Source organism: Argiope bruennichi, chromosome 2, assembly GCF_947563725.1.
Source record: "Argiope bruennichi chromosome 2, qqArgBrue1.1, whole genome shotgun sequence".
Taxonomy (NCBI): domain Eukaryota; kingdom Metazoa; phylum Arthropoda; class Arachnida; order Araneae; family Araneidae; genus Argiope; species Argiope bruennichi.
The window spans coordinates 145,407,457-145,428,615 of record NC_079152.1 but is presented as its reverse complement, the minus strand read 5'-3'; the positions used below and the strand labels follow the sequence as shown (position 1 = coordinate 145,428,615).

At 29.4% G+C, this 21,159-nt stretch overlaps 1 long non-coding RNA gene across 1 annotated transcript in view; it reads left to right on the top strand.

The window, feature by feature from the left end:
- LOC129961832 (uncharacterized) overlaps window positions 1-15,524 on the top strand; it is a 50,855-nt gene extending 35,331 nt beyond the window's left edge. The window contains exons 2-3 of the long non-coding RNA XR_008783836.1: window positions 12,882-13,148; window positions 15,227-15,524. This is a non-coding gene — a long non-coding RNA (uncharacterized LOC129961832). The remainder of the gene's footprint in view (window positions 1-12,881; window positions 13,149-15,226) is intronic.
- Window positions 15,525-21,159: the final 5,635 nt, after the last annotated feature.

Sequence of the window (21,159 nt, the reverse complement as noted above, 5' to 3'; positions counted from 1 at the left end):
GCTGTATTTACACGATGTAAAGTAATATGATCAACAAAAGTACGCAGATAGCATCTAACTGCATGTTTTAAATATAATATTATAAGTTTGAAAAACTATGACGTACGATGGCTTGAAAATTCAAATGAATACTGTACACTACCAATGTATTACAAAAAAGGATTTAAACGCCGATGCGCTAGGTCTGTTTAAAAGGAATTGATTGATTTGCTCATTTTCTACCAGAATAGTTTTTTTTTCTTGTTTTTTAATAATTTTTCAGTCTAATCTTTATCCTATGCAAAATCAGAAATTTTACATCAGAGAGATTCAATAATAATTTCAATCAGTTAAATATCAAAAAATCAGAATAAATAACACTTTGCAATAATATTTGAACAATTTTGTTTAAAAATGGAACAGTTTTATATGCATTGTATGTAATTCAAATCCTCAACTGGTTTTCTCCTAAAACAAAGCAATTTTATTGCCACCTTAATGGATTTGTCAATATAGTCTAGATGAGTTTTCGAATATTTGCAATTCCAACCATGGTCTACGGTTTTGGCGACCTAATTGGCGCCTGGCGGTACTCGGCAACCCCTGGGATGATTGGAAATCGCGATAGAGGTCCGAGGAGAGTAATGGTACTCCCTCCCCTCAGGATCCTGGCCATCCGGAAGGGTCAATAAAAAGAGTCCGAGATAGCCCCCGTGGACAAGTGCTCCTCCAAGCACTGTAAAGAATAGCGGATACGACTCTTTCTCCCCATGTCCAGAAACAAAAGTGTTGGCGATAGCAACTACTTTCTGTTGACGTTACTTACGACACTGCCTCGGAAAACAAGCACACGAGAGTTTTGGCCCCCAAACTAATAGTTTACTCTCAAGTTAACGTTTGCTTCGGATGCTGCTTTCTTTTTTCTGCCAATGTGTAATCCACACGAAAAAGGTAATGTGAGTTGCAGAAGACATATCGGTTGATTGCGGTGAAAGAATTGCATGGAAAAGATGCGCTAGTTTTCGAATTCTAAACTTCTTTCAAATAATCTTCAGTGAATTAAAACTTTCATTTCATAAATTATTAGATGAAGGAGTTAAATAAATTCATTATCGTTCAAAATTGAAAAGATGATTTTGAGTTAAATGGAATATAAATACAGCACTTGTTTCAGTTAACTTTTTAATTAATTAAAAATATATTTCATGAGAATAAATTATTTGTATCGATTATTTGACCATTGTCTTCTACTTAATTGCTGTATCCAGATTGATAATATAATAAAAACTGGTTAAAATAGTTATGATTTTTTATTTATTGTTTGATCTTCACATTATTTAAAAAAAATGTGATAACCTACAATAGGTATGAAAAAAGTAAATCAATTTTTTTTATATATGAAACATTTTATTTCAAATACATTTTTAACCTCTAACATTGCATTACTCAGTAATTATTAATAATGAGCTCAACACTTTGTAAGCATTAAAAGAAGAAGTAATTACCAAAAGAAATAATTCACTTAATAAAAAAATGCAATCGCAATTACACATAAAAAACGAAAATATAGGAAAGATTTCGTTTCATTTTTTTTTTTTTTTTTTTTTTTTTGAATTTTGCAGATACCGTCTCTCTCTCTCTTTTTTTTTTTTTTACTGATGCTCCATTTATTGCTAGATTTTTTAAAAAAATTATTATTTTAAAAACTCTACGATAAGTTGTATTTTAAATAAGCCTTTTGTTTTTGTGTAAATATTTGAAATTTTCTGGAGAAGGAAGTGCATTTAGGAAATAAACATGGATATAAAAATAATAAAAATGAATTAAAGGAACTGGGAAATGTGAATTCTAGAATTAAAATCCATTTTTTAAAGTCACTGGTAAATGAGATCTTTGGTATTTTTCAACCACCTGTGTGGTTATCTATTCCTTTATTGCCAAGTGGTAATAAACATGAATGTATATGTACTGTATGTATATGTACGCTTTACTGACTAGACCATTCTGTCTAGAATTACCAAACTTGGAGCAGATATATTTTGGAATGTCGAAATGTGTTGGAGGAGGGATTTTTTTTCTTTTAAATTTTAACTCATTAAAAATTAAATAAAATTTTTGTATTTTCTGCGATTGGTTTCAAAAATATTACAATATAAATACGGTTTTTACATTTTAAAATTCAAAAAATTATCTTTTCAATCCTACTACTTTTTCCCCGCATAATGTCTTTTTCATTTTACAACTAATTTTAACAAAATATTTTTAGATTACTTTAAGCAATATATTTGAAGTGAAAAATATTAGAAAAGTTACACAAAATATTTTAATGAAATTTTTAGCAACCGTTGATTCAGGTGGAACGACTGGTCGCAAAAGGTAACTAGTTAACTATAGATCGGTCCAAGAATATTAAAATGACACAAGACTGGAGAAAGATATCTATAGAATAAATAGAGGAAGTATTAATTAGTTCTATATCAAAACGAAATTTCAATGGCTTAGTACTACATCATTGACACAAAGTTGTATATAGATATTTTGAAAGTATTTTAAATGTAGCGTTACAAGAAAAAGATTAGCGATATGAAGTCGATTGATGGTATATAAAAAAGAATAAACATGAAGCATTGTCTTGAACCCCCCCCATACATTTAATAATTTAAAATCAATATCATCACAGGCAATTGCTTTGATGTTACACATGATTTCATGTAATGATATTTTTTAATATAGCATAAGGAAAGGAAGATGCCCAACAAATGCTTTTGCAATCTGATAACGAAGTATAAAAGAATTTCTGTTTTCTTTCTACAGAAAGATTGATGATTATCCATTTATTGGATCAGGATATATCTGAAATTTTTTTAAAAATCACCCCATGCAATTTAACAAGCAATGCCACGCAAAAAAGCACATTTTTTTGTTTCTAGAACATCAGCATGAAGAGAACCGTTATTAATGCTTTACCACTACACACGATAGATGGAAGAAAAAAAAAGTCTGTTTGGAATACAACTTTTAAGATTGGAAGAACGAACTTTGCAGAGAAAAAAAATTCCGAAACAATTTCGCAGTTCCCACTTATTGTGTAAGTCATCATCAGACGAGTACTACTTTCATCAGTTGTCAGGGTACCCAATTGATTTTCTTGGCCATGTATCCTCGTGTAGTGCGGCTTCCAGTTTTCAGATAATAAATTGTTGAAGTTGTTGGATGCAATTAAAGATAAAGAAATCAATTTCTCCTTCCAATATTAAACTGGGATTTCTCTGTCCTTTTTATTATCGTTGAGGCCCCCGCAGTACGAGTAGCAGCGCTATTAGTTTTTCATCTGTCCAAAGCTGATATCTGCTAAGTCATATTAGAAAAGTGATGGAGGATCCCTTTGGAACATTTATCTGGTGGGGTGGGAGACTTTTTTTCTCTCTTTATTATTATTTTTTTTTTAATATTCTAGATGAGGAAAAAACTTTGCCGAGTAGGAAAAGAATTAAGAATTTTTGTTCTTAAGAATGGGCAGTTATTCTGTTTCTTTAAAAGAAAGATTTGGAGAGGGGAAGACAATACAGTAAAGAAGATCATGGTCAATGTTATCTAGTCATATTATTTATGGTTTGAAGCACTTATAAGAAAGACGATCAGAGAGGTATCTTTAAGTACCATAATATTTATATATAGACTAGAAGATATGCTTGACCATCTGTTATCCTGTTACTTTTGTTATATGTGTCTGAACACATGCAACAAATAATTTCTTTTAAATTTGGAATTAACAGAAAGTATTAAGAAATTTAAAATGCAAAAATAACTTGAAACTCTTCAATATCTCAAATACCTCTTATATAATAAATATCTCTTACAAGAATTAAAATAATAATTATTATTTTTAACAGGATGAACTATCTAATTAGAACGTTAAGCCGATTCATTGAACAAGGAGTTAATAATATTTCAGATTTGATTGTCAAAGATTAACTAAGGAAAGTTGTAGTAGAAAATATTATGAAATTGACAAAGAGTTTAAGAAATAATAAGAAAAATTATTATTTGCAGTTTAGATGTAAACATATTATAACATTAGAAATTTTGTTTCCTTGCAATGGGAGATTTTTTATCCTTTATGTTCATGAACATTCAAATCAAAATTATTTACTAAAATCGATTTGAAAATACTAAATTGATAAATAATGAACCACTAACTTAAAAAAAAACAACGCAATGCCATATACAAAATTAAAAATAAAATGATGAAAGAAAACAATCTGAAAGAATAACCTTCAGTTTGGTCCATGAACGATGAATATGATGAATCAGCATATTTTTTTTATGTTTAGCTTTATTTGAGCATAGATAAATCAGTCACTCAAAACTTAAAAAAAAAAATGCTGGATTGGTGCCAAAACAGAAATAGGAATTTGCGTATCCGATAATAATGCTGATAAGAAAGATGGAATGATTTAAACTTTATTATTGATGATTCTTTATGTTTAAAGATAAAATTCTTGCAAGTTACTTCAACATTTTTTCAAAATTATTGCATGTTAGTCAGGAGGTTCAGGAAATAAGTTAAGTTTATTTTTTTACATTTCTTAACAGAAAATTTATGAAATACCCATTAAGGGGGGGGGGCATTTTACTTATAGATCCACTTTATCTTTTAAACCATTATTGAAACATCATGGCTGAAAAAACAGAAAATTTCGCTGTGAGGAGTCACAATTTATAATGCTGAATTACATTCACTTTTGAATAGTAGAGCTTTGGACCTATATCTGCTCATTCTCTGAGCCAGAGTAATAAGTGACATTTTCATTTACCTCTGTCTCAGAAGTAAATTTCATTGAAATGTCTGGCTGTGCGGATAATCCTTATCATGCGAACTTCACAGCAGGTCTTTTATCAGCTACCATCGCAATACAATACGAAGAGTCCACAACTTCATAAGTATAACAGGTTCGAAGAACTTGTAACTTCATTTGTTGTTATGAAAAATCCAAAATTCGTCCTTAGGTTATAAACAAAAAAAGTCCAACTGGCTCAATACAGGATAATTAAGCTTCATTCTACCAAATACACAACAGTAAAACACAACTGAAACATTCACAAGAACAGAATACATGCAGAAAATCGCCATTACACAACCCCCAGAGGAAAAAGCGTTCAAGGAGAACTTCCCCATTTTTTAAGGATAAATTTTATTCAATTACTCGTTTGAGCTCAGTTCAACTACTAAAGGATTTTCGTCTGTGCGCTTCCACTTTTTATAGCTTCCGTGACAGAAAACCGAATGTTCTAGAGCATACAGTGGAACTTGAGTCCTAATGGAGATACAGTTAAGACTCTCTAATATTCTTTCATTTTTGTTAAGTCATCGCCAAATGATTGCCAAGCTGGTCACCAAGTCATTGACAATGACTTGGATCAATTGGATTGCAAATCATTGACATTGCATCTATTCGTCATTCATTTGCGTTCTCTGTAAAATACTCTTCCTTATTATGAAACTAACTGAGCGGGGAAGCAACATTTAAAATTCTCAGCAATATGATATTTCAAACAATAGCCTGTTACATTAATGCCAACCGATCATTTTTTGTTGAAATTTGACAGTGAGTGCCTTTTATTTAGACGGATATTGTCGAGTTTGATATAGATATACAGGGTGTTCATTAATTATTGTCGGGGTTTCCGTACCTCATAACTTTCGAATAAAAAAATATTACGCAAAAACCGATTACGTATTCGTAAATTACAACTGAAAGAATTTTACGTGGCAACAATGCGGTCTTAGCGCATTTGCAGTCTGGGTAATTATGACGTCATAAATAAAAATGGCGACTGTGCAAGAAAAAGCAATGTGTATATTGTGGTTTTTCGAAACTAAATCAGTCATAACTACTCAACGTCGCTTCAGGACCACGTACAAGAAAGATCCTCCTTCGGATAATTCTATCAGACGCTGGTTAACACAATTTCAGGAAACTGGTAGCGTTCTATACCGAAAGGGAGCGGGAAGACCGAGCACTTCGCAGGAAAATGTTGATCGCATCCAAAAAACGTTTACTCGCCGTCCACGAAAATCAACGAGACAAGCAGCTGTGCAGTTACATATGCCGCATACGACGATATGGAACGTTCTCCTTAACCGCCTTCATCTGAATGCCTACAAAGTGCAAATTGTGCAAGCTTTACACCCGAATGATAAACCGCGTCGTTTTGAGTTCGCTGAACAAATTTTGACTCTAATTGAGAATGATGAAAATTACCTTCGGAAATGGTTCTTCAGTGATGAATCCACTTTTCATGTCAGAAAAAGTGAATAAACATAACTGTAGAATATGGGGCTCGGAGAGCTCGCACGGTTATCGAGAATTGGATAGAGATAGCCCAAAGGTGAATGTTTGGTGCGCTTTATCACATACTGAAGTTACTGAAGACTTTTCTTCTTTGCTGAAACAACAATAAACTCCGTGACATACCTTGACATGCTGGAGATGTATGCGGTTCCTCAGATGCAGCAACATCATCCAGATGTGATATTTCAACAGGATGGTGCACCTCCACATTGGGGCATGATTGTACGTGACTTTTAAGACGAGAACTTTCCCGACAAGTGGTGTGGAAGAGGTGGACCAATCCCATGGCTTCCGAGATCAACAGATATAACACCGCTGGACTTCTTTCTATGGGGGTTTGTCAAGAACATTGTGTACAAGACCCCTGTGTCCTGCCTTGATGAACTGAAATGCAGAATTGTTACTGCGATCCAAAATGTTACCCCACAAATGCTGGAGAACACTTGGAGGGAAATCGAATTTTGTCTCGATGTGTTACGAGCCACGAAGGGCAGCCATGGGCAAATTCATTAATCTTTGTAATATCATTAATAAAATTCTTTGAGTTGTAATTTACGAATACGTAATCGGTTTTTGCGTAATATTTTTTATTCGAAGGTTATGAGGCACGGAAACCCCGACAATAATTAATGAACACCCTGTATAGTTCAATCGAAAGGACATTATAAAGATAAAATTTCATTCGTTTTTCAGTTATTCTGCTTACTTAGATATAGACAGACAGACCTTATTGAAAACTGTGAGAAAAAAAATCATATTCTACATATTTTGAAAAGAGCAAATAATTTAAGATATCGAATTGAAATTTCTTGACGATTAAATGATTCACATGAAGAATAATAAAAAGAGGAAAAGCATATGTAAAGAATATATTTTAAAATTGGCTTTCATATGAAACGGTATACTTTAGAAATAATCTGAATTGTGAGGTCTTCTTTTCTTTCCATTTTTTTAAGTCGATGCATGTAAGAAAAAGCCAATTGAGGTAGGTTAAAAAAATTTCAATAGTTGAACGGAACCTTCCGAAAACATAACTTCTTATAAAGGCAAGCGAATGTCAAATGCATTGTCCAGAAAAAGAAATATAAAAAGGAAGGATTTAAAAATACTAATTGTTATGATTTCTGCGTATAAAAAAGTAGCTTTAAGCATGTCATTAAGTAATGCTTCGTGAAATTCATACAAATAGTGGTTTGGTCTCGTTCTGAAACTACTTCCGAGTCGAAATATCGCAAAGAAACAATATGCTATCAGCAGGAAAAACTTTTTTAGTAATGAAATTTTTTAATGACAGCCAATTATACAGTCAGTAAGAATAAAATTTGAAGTTCATAAAAAAATTCTCAGGTAAAAAAAGAGAGAGAAGGCGGAAATCATAAACACATGTTACTGCATTTGGTTTAATGTAAAAAAAGTTCTCCCATTCCATTCCAAGTCTGTTCTCAGTCTGACACGAGCCTTTCTTTCTTTCTTTTTTTTGATTTTGAACTTTAGAGTAATCTGGTGGTATCATGAACACTACTGTTCTTAAAAATATTTTAATGACCACTCTTCCTAACTTTATTCTTTTCTTTTTCTTTTACTTTTTTGTTCCGTATAGTTGTACCTCAGAATCAGCAATTCAAAGGAAATTTTTAACAATAGAACGTTGAAAGAAATCAGGCTAATTTAGTTGAAACGCGAACAAACTCAGAATCTTTCCTTTTGTTCAAGCGAAGAAGGGGAAAAAGTTTTATTGATTCGGGCAGAAAAGTTTAGAATAAAGAATATTATTTTCTCATCCATTTTATCACTTAGATGGCATTATAAACACATCGGGAATTTTAAGGCATTTTATTTTCAGCAAAAAAGGAGACATCTTGGAGAAGTCAGAAGCTTACTGAATTAAATACTTATTTCGAACAACCCAACAAAATTGTAAAATACAATGGCGTCCATAATTTTTCAGTATTTTGGACTTGACTGTCTGAAATATCGTCTCCGATTTCCAAAGAAATTTTATTGAATTCCTCTATTCCCGAAATATATTGGAATTCTATGTGTTTAATTTTCATAAACTCTGTGGAATATTTGTTTTCTATCTGGGCATATAACTGTTGCATTCATTAAAAAGTATATAACTTATTCTAATATGTTTAAACTAATTTTGTTGCACATAAGTGGGCAGAGGATGGATGCTAATCCTCATTTAGATAAAAGGCATTCTAGTGATTTTTTTTTACCTTTCCATGTACGAAATATTGTAATCGACAAAAACTCGAGAATTTTACGATTGTTTATGTTTTCATGTATTCCTGAATACGAAAAATACACTTTTGGAGTTATGTCTATCTGTCTGTTTGTAAACATGATACAGACGCGTTAAACGAGGTGAATAAAATTTGATATATGGCTTTTACACTAAATTTATCGATTTTTGTCAAATTTTAAACGAACTGGATCTAGAAGTTTGTCTGATCGAATACAAATTGACATGATAACAACAAAATGAAGAGAGCTAGATCAATAAAATTTAGATTAAATTTGAAAATAAATTTATCAAGTAGTTGATTGGTCTGTAATTTTGCAATGCAAATGCGATCATTCAAAAATCAAACAATACTAGTAAGAGAATTTTGATATGTGATTTTGCGATTACATCTATATTTTCGATATCAAATTTTGGTTTCAGTCAATCAGAAAAAAGATGCACAAAAGACATATTCAATTTTCTAGTATTTGTATATTAACTGTATCTTAATGATTAATCGCCAAAAAAGAAAAAAAAAATGCCACATGTCACAAGCTAATCAGCTTTTTCGTAATTTTATATTCGCCAATTTTAGGCAGTTAAAAATACAAAAGCACCGATTTTCTTTACTATATTGTGGATTATACAATTCTCATGTGGGAATCTATGAAAATAAATATTTGAGCATCTGTATTCACAGCCTTGTCCAAAGCACCACAGTTTCATCCGCTACTTTGCATATAATTTTTCTCATAGCTCATTTCGAGAAAGTAAAGGCCTAACAAAAAATTTGAATGAGAAAGAATTTTGAAAATTTTCTGGTTATTTGGATCCTACAAATTAATGGATTGAAATTTACTAGACTACTATCATTATTGTTATAAATATTCAAAATTTAAACATTTATTATTATTATAGTACGGATATTACTGCTATAAATATTCAAATTTGTGGTGGTATGTAGATTATTATGACCCATGTAGGAAGCAACAGGACGGATGTTTTTAGGAACATTTCTTTTAATAATCACATTCACGCACTAAACAAGCACAAACACAAATACAAGACATTCACGCGCGCGGCTTCACAGTTCAGCGTCACATCTCATTCTAATTACAATCGCAATGCACTATGGGATGACATATGGGATGGCCTAAACAGACATCGCCATCTAGTATCCAAAAGAGAAGATAACAGTAATGCAACTGCTACAAATTCAATTTTTAACCTAATTATATTTAATTTAAATTATTCAAAATTCATTGTGGGTTTCACTGTGTGATTCACAGCAATAAACCCTCCTTAAAAATTTTCTAGATGGATTTCTATCACTGAGTTTTTTTTTTTTCCAAAATATAAAATTTTTCATGCACTTAAACAGTAAAATAGGTTTGATATTAAAATACTTAAAACGCATTATTTCAAACTGTATTAAAATTAATTTAAAAAAAATTGATTAAAATTAGAGAAATAATTGTTTAGAAAAGATTACATCATTAAAAAGTTAACATTTTTTAAATTTGAAGGAATGAAAATAATTTTCACTCAATAATATATACTGAAGTTATGGCAAAAAAAAAAAAAAAAATCATTCTAATTTCTCATTTTCTTTCTTTAGGGGGATCGTAGCAATTTTTTAAAGACCTATTTCATTCTTCTAGGTGCTGAAGAACATGTGTATCAAATTTTATTCGATTCCTTCATGGGGTTTAGAATTATATAAGATAACAAACAAACGGACACTTTATTTTATATAGATAGAGATTTCCCTACTTTAGGGTGGCTATAAATTTTTTTTTATGCTAGTGGAGTCACGAGAATCTCTGACGTAAACAAACTATTTTTTCTTGTGTTTAACACTGCGTGAAAAGGCACTCGAGAAGTGACAGTAATTCATTAACAGAAAAAAACAAGATCTTTTAATGTTACAACATGGGTGATACATCACCTGAAGTAAAAAATTATAATGTTTTGAAAATAGCTAGCATCTCATGACACAGAGCACGAGGCGAAGGCTCGTAACATCTGTGTAACTACTTGAGCTTAAAAAATGATTTAAAATAAAATGACGCATACTACTGCTAGTAAAAAAAAACCCTTTAGGAATTGCAAACTCTAATTCGAAATAGAATGATAATTTTTAAAGCCTTATACATATGCTTTCATTTTTTAAAATTTGTTCTTATATATCAGTGATAACGTTCACACAGAAAATGTATTTAATATTATTGCCACACACATCAATATAAATTCAGTAACAGGCACTATAAGAAATTGCTATATATATATATATATATATATATAGTAACCAATCTAAAGTAAGAAAAAGTTTGAAAACGAAACTAAAATGAAAACGAAACAAAACAGTTTCGAAATCGCAACTAAAATTTATTATCTATTTAAACTAAAACCAAAAAGGAACTTCATAGTATTTAGAGAGCGCAATTGCAGCTACTTCTAAAACACAGATGAATTTATACAAAAGTATTAGAATCAAGTTAATAGGAAAAACAAAATCAAATAAAAATTAAACCAAAAAAAATTATTAAAAAATATTAAAAAAGAATCCGGCCTGAAGACTTTTTCAAGGGTCACCCTCAGGCAGGGATTCAAATAAAGGGATTTTTTCTGTGAGGACATACAGACATTAAGTCTAATAATGATTCCTCGTGACCCGAAAATCCCCCGAAATTATGCTCAAGAGATATACCATTTTAACAGAAAGGAAATACAAAATAACAAATTAGAAAAAAACCACAAAGTAAAAATACAATGAAAACAATAACAATAAAAACAAAAACAGCATTAAAATTAAAATTAAAAACAAAAAGGCCAGAACATACCTTCCAACAGTGAATGAAACTTTAAACAATCGATTGTGATTTCCTGTTTTTGAAAGTTAACGGTTAAATTATGTAAACAGAGGTAGGCACCCAGCGCCATCTATTGAGTGATCCAATATGCAAGTAAATTTCTATTTTTATTTAAGCCAAAAGATTAATCCCAAACCATACCTTGTTTAATTAAAAAATTGACATTACAGTAATTTCTAGGAAAATCATTTTTAATTAAATTTTTAAGGAGGATATTTGATGCTTCAATTTTTTTTGGTTTAATTTTTATTTGATTTTGTTTTTCCTATTAACTTGATTCTAATACTTTTGTATATATATATATATATATATATATATATATATATATATATATATATATATATATATATATATATATCGATCTTTGCCCAATTATTTTGAACACATAGCCTTCTCGATAAAAGAAGCTTTTATGAGAATTGGGACTTTTGTTTTATGTTTGTAATTCACTCAAAATGAAAGTTTTATAGAAATATCTTATAGTTTGAAAATCTAAAAAATATTTCCTTTTGATCATAAATAGATTCTTAAAAATTTATTCCTATCCAGAAATAAATAAAAATAGGCTTAACAGACGAATAATGCTTATAAATACAATAGTATACAATTATATATGAATACAGCAAAAATGTATAGATTTGCACCAAATTTCAAAATCGCAAAAGGCATCTGAAATAGATATTTAATTTTCTGGCATTTTTACCGCCTGCTAGTAATTAATTGCTAAAAAAATCGCCAAAGATCTAAGTTAGATTCAATGTATTCTCATATGTAAAATTAAAAGTCTGAGCACTCTTGCCGATTACAACTTTGCCCAAGGTCCACAAATTTATTTGAGGAGAGAGAGATAACGAGATAAAGTCTTTATTAGAAATCATGTGTCATCATCATTAAGTCAGAGTACCACGCCCTTTTGTTCTTCATACATTTCGATTTGTAGAGATTAAGCCAACTAATAAATATATCATGCTAAAATTTCATTGTAACATGTCAATAAAGTAGGTATAAATATTGTCACCAGAGATGACTTTTTCTACTGAATCAATCAATAAAAATTTTCTAAAATATTACAAAAATTATTTTAAAAAATTCGATTTCACACAAAAAAAATTCCCGATTCAGAATGATTTCAATTATTACTTTTATATAATTATTGAAACGTTTTTTTCTACCCTTATATATTTTATGAGCAAATTATTGTGGCAGTTAAAATCTAAGAAAGTAATCGAAATTTAAGTATTAATTTTACTTTATTCAGTTTCGATTTTAGTTGAGATGATGCAGAGAGAATTAGACTTGGCAGGTGCGTAACACAGTAAATAGAGTAAGTGTAAGGCTACTAAATTAGTGCAAGTCAGACTTCTAGCAAAATTTCAAATTTAATAATATTTAATGGACAGTTTAGACAAATTAATAATTTAATTGATATTTTTTTGCACGCAGTACTTCCTGGAGAACAGCTTGTCACCAAAGATTGTTAGTACAATGTGGAAATACTAGACTAGACGAATCTTTTGCTATCAAATGGAATGTGGGAAAATAACTCTAAGCGAGAGCAGTTCATTCTGTGAAAGAGAAAGTTGAAAGAGGTTGCTATTGTTCATTCTTCAGCATGATTTCAGTTAATAATAGACAGGAGACATTGGAATAACATTATCAGTGAAAATAGTTTTAGAGAAACAGACCACTCTGCGTTTTTACTCCAAAAAGGTATGAAAAATTTCCAACAAATTACGTTTAGTTTTTAAAATAAGTAACCATACGCATGCTGATATATAAATATAAAAAGTAATTCATATTGGTATTCAATTCAAAATTTTCATTGTTCTATTTTTTGTTGTTTTTTCTTGCTTTTTTTTTACCGTCTTAATAAATATATTCCATCTTAATAAATATATTACCACCTTAATAAATATTAAATAATATTCAATTTTAATATGTCCGCACGAAATGTTATTGATATCAAGGCTGTTAAGTTCATCAAATAGCATGTTTTTCCAAATTTTGACTTCTATAAATGTCATTCGATTCCTTCAACAGTACGTTTTTCTAAAAATTATAAAATTAAATCATAATTATTTTCACACTGGAACATATTTACTACACTAATCTAGATATAGAAATTTGTTTAAAACATTTAGAGAGTTATAAAAGTTTAGTTTAAGAGGTTACAGGTCTTTTAAGAACGAAAAAGGAATTCAAAAGTAGCCGCATTGCGGTTTTCTTATGACGTACCAAATGCTGAAATAATTGATAGACCTTTAAAACGCAATTAAACGAGATATATACCTCAATAAATATTTCAAAGTCAATGTAATGATTTTAAGCATTACAAATGTTTTTACAAAGTGAATTAATTCTTTGATAAGTAATTATTTTCCTTATGTTTCAAAACTACAATTTTCAAAGACACTCGCAGGATTTATCCGTTGTATCGTATCACTGTATAAGATGTCGAACATGGATTTCATTTGCACTCAAAATTTTAAAAAAAACCCTAAATAGACCTAATAGATAATAATGTATAAATAAATAGAAAATAAATATTTGCCATCTCTTAAAAATATAATATGGTAAATATTCAAATAAGTTTGACTTATTTTTTACATTATTGAAATATAATAAGCACTTTTCCTTAAAATTTATGAGTAAAATACAAAGCTCTTTAAACAAATCGTAACACATAACGCTTTGATTTTGCATGAATTTCTTCATTAAATTTGCATAAACAATTCTGGAAAATGTCCTGTTGGTACGATGAACAATATTTTAAAATTCCTAAAAGGAAGATCTACAAATTTAGTTTCGAGTTATAAACAATTAAGTAAAAAAATCTTATCAAACTTAACTAATCTTAATATTATTTATTGTAATCTATATATTAATTATTGTTTATATCATCAAGCTATCTGGATGGAACTGAGTTGATAAAGTTTATAGTCAAATAAATTATCTCGATATAAAGGATATAAAAGGGGGGGGGGTTAATAAAAAATAATACAACATACAACATGCACTGGAAAAGATTGCAATGAATGTTTTAAGGGCCAATGAAGGCATTTTAAAGTCATTTTTAGTTAGTTATAATATTATGTCTTTGCTTATTTTGAAGCTTCATTATCTTAATTATCCGTGCTACGGATCCTTTACTTTAAACAAATATCTTGGCATCAGATCGATTCATTTCTTAAGCTTCAAACTTTTAAACGTATGGGGATAGTTTTTAACTACAGTCTTTAAATTAATTAAAATTCACTCTTGCATAACATTTTACAATGTTGAAAATGATCGGAGTCTTCAAATAAAGTTAGAAAAATCCTTAAAAAAGACCAATTATAAAGGTTTTAAAATAATTTATGAGACAGATATTTGTGCAAAATATAATAATAAATGTTCAATCACGTATAAAATATAAATTGTAAATATAATCTGAATTATTATAATATAAAAATAATTAGTATTTGAGAAAGAAAGTAGATATAATGTGGAATTTTTATGACGTAACAAATACAGAAATAATTAAAATATTTTTTAAATGAGATATATTCCTTAATATTTCAACAAGAGTGTCAAGATTTTAAGCATTACAAATGTATATATATAAAGCGAACTCATTTTTTGACAAGTGCTTCTTTTCTTTATATTTCGAAACTACATTTTCAGAGATGATTTTCCCTCAATAATTATCAGCAGAGCGTTACTGCTCAGTGTTTTTTCTCATTTAAGAGCTATCTTAATTCTGTTATATTAAAAACTTTTTATAAAAATCCCGATATCTTCATTTCCAGATAAGTGATAAATCTTCACTAAGACTTCCATCTCTTCCACGGAAAGATTACAATGGATATTAAGGAGGAGGTGAAAGACAGCTCGATAACTGATAAGACACAGCAGTCTTCCATCTTCAGAGGACTTGTATTAGCCCTGCTCTCGGGTGCATCCTTCTCCGTTGTCCCTATGATGGTCAAAAAGATGAAGAACCTCCATCCAGGTCAACTCGCTGTCTCGCGACATTCATCATGTCTATGCCAGAGACTGTCAGAACTGGACAAAATCCTTTGGGCCCTCCCCATTTTCGCTTCTTTCTTATACTCAGGGGTATCTTCGGTGGAATAGGGTATTTTTTGAACTTCGTTGCATTCCAATATTTGAGTCTCAGCGAAGCCAGAGTGATAATCTTCAGCACCCCTGCCGTCGTGACTCTTTTTGCCAGACTCTTCTTTAAAGAACCTTGTAATATTTTCCAATCAATGACTCACATTCGTAGGGATTATGTTCACCACCCAGGTGCCAGCCCGTTTAACAGAAGCACCAGTCGTTTACACTAGTGAGAAAATATACGGCCTCGTCGCGGCCCTCATTTCTTTGTTTTGCATAAGTGCCATGCATTTAATTACTAGGAAAATAAAGAGTGTCCATCAATCCATCATAACATTCAATTATAGTTGGGTAGGTGGTTTGGAGACTGTTTTTCTGACAGCAGTACTTGGAAATTACAAGTGGCAACAATGCGGCATTCAAAGTATATATATTTTGCTGCTGGCATTGTTTAGTTACAGTGGGTTAACGTTCTTGGTGATGGCACTTCAATGCGAATAGGCTGGAATTGTGTCCACCATGCGAGCTGCGGTGGACATAGGTCTGGCATTTGTATGGCAAATATTTATTTTCCATGAATTACCAGATTCCTACGGCATTGTAGGTGCCGTTTTAATCTTAACTTCCATTGTCCTTATTAGCTTAGGTAAGTGGCTGACAAGTTTAGAAGGCAACTTATTTTCAAGTGAAAAATTCCAATGTATGTCAATTTAAAGTATAATTTTAGAATATAGGAAAGGGAATGGATTCATTAGTTTCAGTTCCCTTTCAGCTTTTGAATAATAAACATTTATCAGTCTTCAGCCAACTATGTTGCTGCGAATCTAAGTCTGGCAAGCGTTTTGGACATATCTCCATTTTTCATGATGTAGCGGGCATCTAGATAATTAGGAGCTACTTTTGTCTATTATCCGCATTTATTTTGAGAAGTATTTTACCAATTTCAAAGAAAGTTTTTTGTATTAAAACTTTAGCAACATCTCGTTTTGATACAATTTTAGATGTAATAAAAGCAATCAGATTTCTAAGTTATTATAAGTGCTTTCCATTGTCCTTGTTAATTTACAGACTAAAAACTCTGGAAATATTTTTGTAAAAATTTAAGATGCATTTAATTTTATTCGAAATTTTGTGAATTTTAAATCTGATTGGGAAAATTATTTTTAAAGAAAATTCATTTCTTGTAAGGATGTTATTTTGTATTCATTTTTCAATACATTTTCTTATATGGTAGACTTTTAAAATGTAGAATTGAATGTTCTGGATGACTATCCAATAATTTAATATTTTAAGTACCTAATTATCAGTAAATTTTGGTAATTGCTAATTATTAGTCATTATTTTTAAATTTTGACATCATATAAGATGCCGTATCTAATGGTGAGTTTGAGGAAAAAAAAATAGATTTCAAGAATTTATAATATTTATAATGAAGATCTATGAAATATATTATATTCATTTTTATCGGCGAATTGAGAAATAAAATCAATTTTCTAAATAAATGTGAAAAGTGTACAGCGAAAACAGTGTGATAAAAAAAATAAATCACAATGAGTATGATAATTTTAATGTATGATAAGAATTTTATGAATATGAAAATTTCTAAACATCCATATAATTAAAATATATAATTTCAATTTAATTTAAATATTTCTTTCAGTACCTCACACTTTTAAATTTTAATTTTGCTGTGAAGATTCTTGATAAAAATTAGCATATATATTTTATTATACTAATAAAATTATTTTAAAAATATTTCTAATTAATTAGTATGGTCCACATGTTTTTCAAGATTTACTATGGCAAATATTTTATAATGAATTATTGCAACGTTATGCCTTATACTGATAAGTATTTTGGTGCAGCTAGTAAAACCATTTCTTTATTGAAGGATTGAATCAGAGAATCAAAAATTGTAAAATGCATCTAGAAATGCTATTATGCTATTATTAGAAATGCTGCACATCTAGTATCTAGATATGCAGTGGAAATTATCCGTGGTCCTGTTTTAATTCGATCGTTCTTCACTTGGTATGTTTGTCTGTAAATTTGTTTGATACAGTATCACGATGAAACACTTCCTTCGATTTACTTCTGATTTGCCTTGTATGCTCCTTGATGTCATAATAAAAGACTTATATCTAACGATTTTTTTATTATTTTTTAATTCATTTCAAAATGGGGACGATTTCAACAATTTCAGTGTTATGCGAGTCCATGGAGACGTTTGCCACCTTTTAAATATTTGAGTCATTTCAGAGATTTAATTACAATTTTGTTAACATTATTAAATATTTAATTAATATTAAATATTTAATATAATTAATATTTAATTATTAATTATAATTGAATATTAATATATAATATTTATATATAATTAATAATATATTTATTATAGTTTTTAATTGCAAATATTTAATTATAATTTTGTTAATTTTGATAAAAACAGACATTCGACTGTACACTGATTGTATGTATAGTTTTCTAGAATACATCGAAATAATGATGATATTGCCTCGAGATATCCGGCATTTTGGAAGAAAGGGCTTCTTCATTATGAGTGACAATATTGGACAAATATTTAAATACTGCCAGTAAGAACAGAGCTTATATTTTTATTTTTTTCAATACGAAGTCAACTGTTCATAGAACCTACTAATTCATTTTGTACAAATTACTTATTAAATAGTAATAATATGACATAATTATAGTAATAATTAATGGTAATAATATGATAGTGAAAAACCTTGCAATAGCTTTTCATATGTGAAAAGCTATTTCAAGCTTTTCTTGTCAAAAGTGGAAACAGGACCTTCCTCTTGATGTTATTTTATGCACTCTGTGTAACAAAGAGATGACATCTACGTTTCCTAATTAAATTCATTGTGCGTGAAAAAAGAAAAGACAGTTACTAATGTGCATTTGCCATTCATTTATTTCTCTTTCTATCATCGTTCTATTGCATTTGATGAATAGCGAGCAGAACCTGACGATAAGAGAAATATGAAACTTTGTGTTTGATCCTGCTCTGATAGATGCATTTTTAGTAGCGTAGCTTGAATAAATAGGATTAGCAACTGTAAATGATGCCCTGGGTATCGTGTTCCACACCCCTATCATATTTGAATAACAAAAGAGATATTAAGGCATTAACGAATTAATTCATTGTGCCTCTTATGATTAGCACCTGGGGAATCTTAACCCATTACTCACTACTCATTATGTCACAGTTCAAATAGTGTGTAAAGTATTGTTGTTTTGTTTTTTAAAGGGAGAACCTGATGTAAACTTATTTATTTTAAATAAGTCTGTATACTGAAAAGTAATTCCCCATCCAGCCTTGGTATTTAGATAAAAAAGTTTTATGTAATTGCATGTAGTAAAGTCCTTATTAATTATTTTAGGTCAGTATTAAAATCATTTGACTGAAAAGCAGGAATTCTATTGAAGCAATCTATTTTAACTGCATATAATAAGGCCAATAAACTAATTTTTTCTTTTGAATTAAGAGTAGCCACGAAAAAAAAAATCACTTGGCTTTGCTTCTGTCAAATGTTTTTCCAAAACATAATATGATTTTTTAATGTTATTATTACTCTAGTAAGATGTTCATATATTAAGAGAATAAGTGTTATTCTAGAAGACAAAAACATTTACGTTGAAACTTTTGGCAACATTGTATTCAAAATGCAAGGATTGGCCTTATCCCCCCAATTAGGGAGATAGAAAGTGTTTCTTCGGAAAACAAATAAGCTAAACATCTTCTATATAAACCGAGGAAATTATTAATTATTATTCGTCACCATTAGAAACGAAACGCAGGATTATAAGGTATGAAATAGATCAGCAGGAAAAGAAACTTCTATGAAACCGTCTACGGTACGCCAAAAGATGCCGGTGTCATACTGATATTTGGAAAATGAGTCTACCAGCAGTAAAAAACTCTTCCCCAAAATAATAATGAGAAATTAAAACATGAACTCTTACATTATTACATAGTTTAAAAAATGAATACCAGACTGAAATCATTATCAGATGAAAAAATTTCAAGTGTCCTGAAATGGTTAAAGCACAAGTAACATTCAGTAATAAACTGAATGATCTTATATTGTAAACTAATGATCTTTATAATAAGATATTTAAAATATTCACAATGATAATGAAATGCCTTGTTATTTTCTTGCATATAGTTATGTAGGCTAAATTCATTGTTACAAAATGGTCTTTAAACTAAGTTTGAAATGTATTAAAATTAAAGAAAAAATTGCACTTTTCAAATTGTTACGATTGAGAATATAAATTTTTTTTGAAATTTAAAATGGTAAAATAATAATTTTTGTACATTAATATATTTTGAAGTCATTAAGGTAAAATGTTAAAAACTACGATTAAATTTTAATTAATTAAAATTTATTTGTAATTTTTAAATACATTTCTTAATGAACACATAGTAACCAAATATGTGTCAAATTTGATAGCTGTATAGTCGGTACAGTTATTAAATATAATATTTTTTTGCATTATGCACTACGAAATTTATAAATAGTCTAAAAACATTATCATGTTTCATTAAAATAATTTATGAACTTTTTTAAAATAACGACTGCTGCTCCCATGAATGGAGAAAAAAGTCTACAATTAAAAAAAAAACATAAAAAATCCAGAATATTCTTCATAAAGAAAATATTTGATAACCCCTGCAGGGATAGCAGTAATTGAGTTTTTTTTTAAACATTTCAAATATGAAACATCGAACACGCACACATATACAAAAGAAATCAAAATTTGAAAATACAAATTATAATTTAAAACATTCTCAACACCATCGACAGATGACAGCTTCATTAGCAGAGTATTCCCTTGAATTCTCAATACTTTATTGCAATTTCAATTAATATAAAAATATGATGGTGTAAACATATATCTAAAACTAGTAAGCTAATACCAATAGAACAGCATTCCACACAATGAGTAAACATGTTCATTCTCAAGATCAAATATATTTAAAACAAAAATAAAATCACTGAGAAGACTGCATAGTAATTTTTAACTTAAAGACACTACCACATTACTAATAAAAAAGTAATGAAATCGCTACTCTATTCAATTCTCAAAATCATTATTTTACATATAATACCAAAGGAAACATTTTCATTTAACAATACAAACATATAAAGCAAATAGTTATGACTAGAATTTTTAAAATTCAACTTAAACGCTGATATGTAAACGTTTATAATTACAAACGATATTTAAAATTAAACAGAGCAAGCATGCATTAATTTAGATTCATACAGAATCCAAATCATTCAAATCCATACAAAAGAAAGAAAAAAAACCTTCCAGAACATATTTAATGCATTGGGAATCAAGGTATGAATTTTGCATATCATATGATGCTTGGTTGCTTAGTTACGTAGTAGGTGTCAACTTTTAAGCATTCATTCGATTAAAATCTTCGATTATAAGTAATTTCTACCTAATTAACACTCTGCCATTCGAAAATTATTTTTTTACTCAAGTCACAAAATTTGATTTATATTCGGAACTTCTAACATCTTCAATGAATGCTTCATTATTTTTTTATATGTTAATTTTACAATTTTGCTATGTATGACCCAGA